The sequence below is a fragment of the Trichechus manatus genome, unplaced genomic scaffold, assembly GCF_000243295.1.
Source record: "Trichechus manatus latirostris isolate Lorelei unplaced genomic scaffold, TriManLat1.0 scaffold00038, whole genome shotgun sequence".
In the NCBI taxonomy this organism is placed as follows: Eukaryota; Metazoa; Chordata; class Mammalia; order Sirenia; family Trichechidae; genus Trichechus; species Trichechus manatus.
Genome location: NW_004443974.1, coordinates 6973482 through 6980166, shown reverse-complemented (window position 1 = coordinate 6980166; position 6685 = coordinate 6973482).

Here is a 6685-nt window from a genome sequence, read left to right as displayed (position 1 = left end):
TGTTGAGTCTGCCTATCCATGAGCATGGTATGTTTTTCCATTTATGTAGATCCCTTTGGGTTTCATGCAGAAGTGTTTTGTAGTTTTCTTTGTATATGTCTTTTACATCCCTGGTCATATTTATTCCTAAGTATTTTATCGTTTTAGGGGTCAACATAAATTATCTTGAAGGGCTTTTTATTTTGTTTCTCTTGCTTTGCACTGGGTGTTCTCAGTTCTAGGGATGCAGAAAGCTGTTATGGGAGTCTAAATTTTCCCAGTCACGTGAGCTTTTCATTTCTGATTTCTTTATGGTTCAAATCAGATCTTTCATTTTTAAATTAGAGGGACTTCCCTTCATTTGATTATTGTATAAACTAGTTGGTATAAATCAGGGAGTCCAGGCTAGTAAGCTTCAGCAAGGATCTTAAATTCTTCACAATAGCTGGCATTTCTATTTAACCAGATTTAAGTTTCTTACAAAAAAAAAAAAAAAAAAAAAAAAACAGACAAACTAATCAACATAGGCATACTTGCAAGAACTGTTAACCTGATGAACTAAACCTTAATGTGCATCAAAAACCTTCATGCGTGCTGAAAATTAAAAGTGCACTCAAGAAGAAGAAGAAAGTGTGAGTTCAGTCTTAACAGACTGGAACGTAGATCCTCACAAAGTCAGCTAGTACTCATAGGACTTGAGAGGACGGTGGTAACAGCCACAGGAAACTAAATTTGGCAATGAACTTATCAAAAATGTTTGGAGAGTGAACTGAAAATGAAAGTGCAAAAGAGAGCACACATATGAAAACCAAAAATAAATTTAAAAAAAACTTTGAGGTAAGAAAGCAAAGGCTAGAATTCAAGAGGTTATTTACCTTAAGATGACTCCAAGAAATAACAGAAGTGGAGACTAGGGTCTGGGTCCTTGACATCTTGGGGTAGTGAAAGATAATGTACCTTTGAAATTCCACAGTTCTGACACCAAATATGTCAAACAGTAAAAAATAACAAGGATTCTGTAAGGAGAGAAATGGTAGAGTTTTACCATTGGTTTTGTTACAGCCAAAGCTGGACTTGGTAAAATACCAGGTGCTCCAAAATCTGAAAGAAGAGACGGATTTTTTACACAGGAAGACTGAGGGTTGCACATGAGTCACAAGTAAAACTTTCATAATATTGGTTAATCATAGACTTTCTGGGGGAAAACTGCATGAGCATTTTGTTGGAAAAATCATACATAAACATGTTTTGGGGGACAGTCTTGTCATTCTTTTTCTGGAACAACTTACCATTTGGGGAACCATAAACTATAATTTTGTCTATAAGCATCTTTTCTGAGAACTGAACATTTTTATCACAGTTTAAGTAGGCATGACTTCATAGTTGGTCATTCAAGGAGGAGAGCCCATATTATGAAAACAGAAGAAGGAATTTAGGGCAAAGGGAGAGTTTGATTCAGACCTGTATCAGTCACTTAGTCATGCCAGACACCTTAGTTTTAAAGTTCCCTTAAACACAGGCAATTCACAGTTTAATAAATATAAATGACCAATAAACATATAAAATGATATGCAAATTAAAGGTACAATGAAATATTATTTTTTGACCAGTAGATTGACAAAAACAGGAGATATTGATACTATATGGTATTGATGAATGTGTGACTAAACAGGTGATGTCACATGCACATTGTAGTTTGGCATATAAATGTGCACAGCCTTTTTGGAGGACAGTTTGACAGAATCTGTCAAATTCTACTTTTCTGTATATAAAGCATAGTACACATTGAACAGTATCTATCTGTCTGTCTACCTATCTATTGTCTATCTATCTATCTGTTATGAATTGAACTGTGTACCCCCTAAATAGATGTTGGAATACTAACAGTCGATATTCCAGCATATATTTTGGGAGTATCTAATCTAATAAAAAGTGATCACTTTCCATAATGCAATCTAATGCAATGCAATTAATCAGTCAGTTGAGGTAATACTAGTGTAGGGTGGATCTTAAACCTAATAACTTCTGAGATATGTAAACAGCAGCATAGACACAGAGACATGTATGTACACACTGGGAAAGATAGATGCCATGTGACGATAGCCATGAACCAAGGAATGTCCAGGACTACTGAAAGGGAATGAATAGATATGGCTGAGACCCTGGTTTGGACTTTTAGCTTCCAGAACTGTGAGAAAATAAATTTCTGTTCTTTAAAGCTATCCACTTGTGGTATTTGTGTTACAGCAGCACTAGAAAACTAAGACTCTATCTATCTGTCTATCTATCTGTCATCTATGTCTGTCTACCTGTCTGTCTGTCTATCTATCTATCTACCTATACAAGGTATTTGTAGTTTTCAATAGAGAAAATAGAAATTAGAAATAATATAAATGTCTACCAATAAGGAAATGGTCAAATTAAGGTAGCTTCATATTATAAAACACTATTAAAATAGTATGAAGCAGTTAAAAACAATGATGTAGATTATAGATAGCGGTGACTTGGGACTTTCTCCAAGACATCTTGCTAGATTAAAATTCAAGTTGCATAATAATATAGTTATATAGCATCATTTTAATGCTGCTAATCTTTATGTTTGCATGTGTAAAGATTTATTATTATATATAGTAAGTTTGATGTGGGAATGAAGAGGGAATTCCAGTTTTTACTTTATAATTTCCTTTTGAATATCACAACTAGATGCTATTCATGTGATATTGGTGTAGTTAGGAAACAAAACATGGAAAATAGAAATACGAAAGGCTGGAAAAATAAAATTATATTATTTTTAGCATAGTACCATCTTTGTGTACTCTCTCAGCATCTAATATTGACACACGAAAAAACTAAAAAGAAATTATGATATATGAAATATACCTAGGAGAAAGGATGTGGAAGAAGGCATTAATTTGCTGAACTCTAAAATCACAACAATAGCTCTAATAAATTTCACAAGCCAACTAAGATCCTCTCTTTAGACTAGCAATTCTCAACTTTGGCTGCTCGTTGGAATCAACTACAGTGTTAAAAGGACTGATGCCTGGGTCTCATCCTTAAAGATTCTGATTTAATTGGTCTGGGGCATGGCTTGGGCATCAGGATTTTCTGAAAGCTCCCCAGATGATTCTAAATGTGCAGAGGGGGTTGAAAACCACTACTTTAGATACAGTAGACTCTATCACAAAGATTTTAATTAGGAGATGGGAAGAAATACGGGAATTGATTTGTACTCCTCAGGCACAATGGTATTCAAAGAACACAAGGGAAGAAGGCCCTAGCTGGAACTGGTTTAAAAAATCCTCATCTAAAACTAGGTACCCAGTAGCTCCCTCTAATGCTACCCTTTGAGGATTGGCATCAGATGGGAGGAGGAAAAGTCCCTGAGTTATGACATCCTCTTTCCCCTTTCTGGAGTTAAAACAGAATATGTCTCCTTGAGACCAGCCCATGGGGGAAAGCAGGAAGCCTCACTCATGACATTGTGTCAGAAAAGTTTCTGAGCCACTACTATCATTGCAGAAGTTACCTCTGAGGGACTGGGTCCAATCTCAGCTCCTAATGAGACTCTGGGGAGGTCTTCCTTGTGAAACTCCAGGCTTCCTTTCTTGGATGCTAATTAACCACTGAAGGCAACTCCTTACAGCTTAATTAAACGGAGGCCAGGAGTATAAGTTTGGCTTCTCCTAAGTGAGTGCTTGATTGGGAATTAAGCCTGAAGCCTCTTAGCACATCAAGTCAGACTCAGTGTAACAATGGCCACAGTTTCCGACACAAAGTCCCTTCCCAATCACACTCATCCTGTGTCTAGTCAGAGAAACATGCTCTCCCTTGACAGCAAGAGAGTTTCTCTCCTGATCAGAACATTGGTTCACCTGGTTCAGAATTCTCCTGGAATAGGAGCAAGAAGGGACCCCAAGGAAGTTTAGGGTGTCTTTGGTGACATCATTTTCACAAAGGTTAAGCTTTGGCCTCAGACATCTCCAACTTTCCCCCATGGTGTTGGGTTAGGTAGTTGGGATTTAGAGTTACAGTAGTTGATTCTGAGTTTGAATTTTGTTTTACCACTTACCTGCTGGTGACTTTGGACAAAACGCTTCACCTTTCCGAGCCACAGTTTCTTCATCTTTAAAATGAGGTCATTAATAACTATAAGTTGAATTATGGAATGGATATATGTAAGGCACCTAGCCATGTGTGCGTGCAACATTGCAGGTGAGAGATTTGTGGTAGTTGCATTTCCATTACCATGATGACCTAGTTTACATTGGTTAACATCTTTAAATTTATTTAAAATATGTGTTTAAAAGTATATGTTGGCTCACCAGATGATGGAAATTATTGCTATTAGAGGGAATTATGACAAGGGAACTCAAGAAAATTTGTATCCCATTCTAAGATCCAGTGGCCTTGTCCCATGAAATTACTAAGGGAAATGTTGCCCAAGGAAACATGGTAAACTGAACACAAAGTACGTTTTCATAATTGTCTGGTCTTTGGGCCCTGAATCCTAGTGCAGAGTACTCTGGAGAGCAAGCTGGTCTACAATGAGCATTCTTTCTATTTCTAAATGAGTTATGTTTAAATAACTTTAAACTAAAGCAAGCTCTGGATGATGCAACTCTGATTTATCTTATGATGTTCAAATCTGAGTCTTGCATTTTATTATGTTAAAAAAAAAAAAGTCCATTTCCATCAAGTTGATTCCAACTTATAGCGACCCTATAGGGCAGAGGAGAACTGTCCCATAGTGTTTCTTATCATATTAGGTATTAGGAAAGGAGAAAATAAGTAACAGTAACAACAAAATGAATGACAATATTTACAGGATACCTATTATGAGTCAAGTGCTAGTCTAAGAACTTTATATACTCCATTTAATCCTCACAAGATGAATTGACACAGTGGCTGCAACAATGGGCTCAAGCATAACAACGATTGTGAGGATGACACAGGACCGGGTAGTATTTTGTTCTGTTGCACATAGGGTCGCTATGAGTCAGAACAAACTTAATGGCACCTAACAACAGCAACAACATTTAATCCTCAAAATAGTTCTAGAATACATTGGGACTATTTCATGGATTAAAAAATCTGAAGCACATGACTTACGGGCAACATGGCACTATAGACAGAAGCACCACGCCGTCCCTCCACAGCAAAGATCTGAAAAACTAAGTAAAACAGAGTCACATGTCAATCCTGAAACTCTAAGCATCAAATGAAGAGATAAAGAACTCAGCCAAGCATCAAATGGAATAAGAAACAGACTGAGAACAGAGAGCGAGGAGAGATACATGCAGAGTTCCCCTATCAGCTACCGCAGTGTGGATCTGCCATCTTGGACTCCTATCAGAGATCAGCGAACAGGGGGTACGAGAAAGCAGCTTCATGGAGCTTCCAGCAGGAGACAGAATAAGTGGTAACCAGCAATATATGCTTTCCCACCCCCCACCCTTCTTCATCTCCACTCGGCCTCCTCTGTTTCCTGCAGCCACAGTCTCTTGGCCAGGAGGCACCAGCTTCACCCTGGTGTCTCTTGGATTCTACCCACCCACACTGACTGGCTCCCTGAGTGCCATTTGTTGGCTGCTGGTGTTGCTTTTTTCTGCTTCATTAGATTTCTTCCTTACCTATCACCACATCCCCCTCCTCTCTCTCAAATACCTGGCTCTGTGTGCCATCTTTGCTTATTCCTGAGAGGCTGTGAAACACTGCTCGACTGTGAAACTGCTTCCTGGCCCGTGCTGCCACGGTGGTGGGACCCACGGGGCTTTCTATTGGTTTGTTTGTTTGTTTTCTTTTTCTTTTCTCAACTTGGAAGCCCATTCTAGCCGGGCAGTACCGCGTGGCTTGGGAGCTACTCCCTTACTTTGCACAGATGCATAGTGATATCCCTGGGGGCGTTTCTTTTTTCTTGTTTTTTTTTTTTTAATTTTGTTTTCTTCTCTCTTTTTCCCTTTTTGTCTTTCTTCATTTCCAGTTGTTTGTCTCTCTATACATACCTTCTCTTCCTGTCTCCTGAAGACCTGGTGCTGTGTGACACCTCTACCACTTCTAGCCAGGCTGTACTTCACAGCCTGGGAGCAACTTCCCCAGTCCTAGCAGCTGCACCAGTGGGATCCCTGGGGGGGGGGGAGGTCTTTATTTCTTTTTTTCCTCAAATTTTTACTTATTCATTTTTCCTTTTACCCTTTTTCTTTTTTTTTTCATTTTAGTTTTTCTCCATTTCTCATCTCTCCACTCCAATACCAAGCTCCCTTAGCACTCTTTTTGTTTGTGTGTATCTTTTTGGCTCCTGTTCCTCTGTCCTCTTTCCCATACCCATCTTAGCTCCACACATCACAATCTCCCTCCTCCTTCCTGCCTACCTGGACAATGTGCTGAACATCACACCTCCAAGCGGCACAGGCACGGCCTACCAGAACATGCCCTGCACTGATTCCAAGGCCCCCTGTTGGCCCTAGTATGTGCCACAAACAATCCATCCCAACAAGTCTCCTTCAACTGGACCTGCCCTGCTGTACCATACCTGAGTGACTGACCCTGCCCATTGGGAAGGAGGTGAAAAGTATTATGCCCACAGACAAGAAAACAACAAAGAACACACAGCCTGCCTGCTCAGACATAACAAAATTAAACAAAAAACCAGGATAAAACAAACAAATCTAAAGTCAATAAATGAGCAAAATAACTACTGAATGCC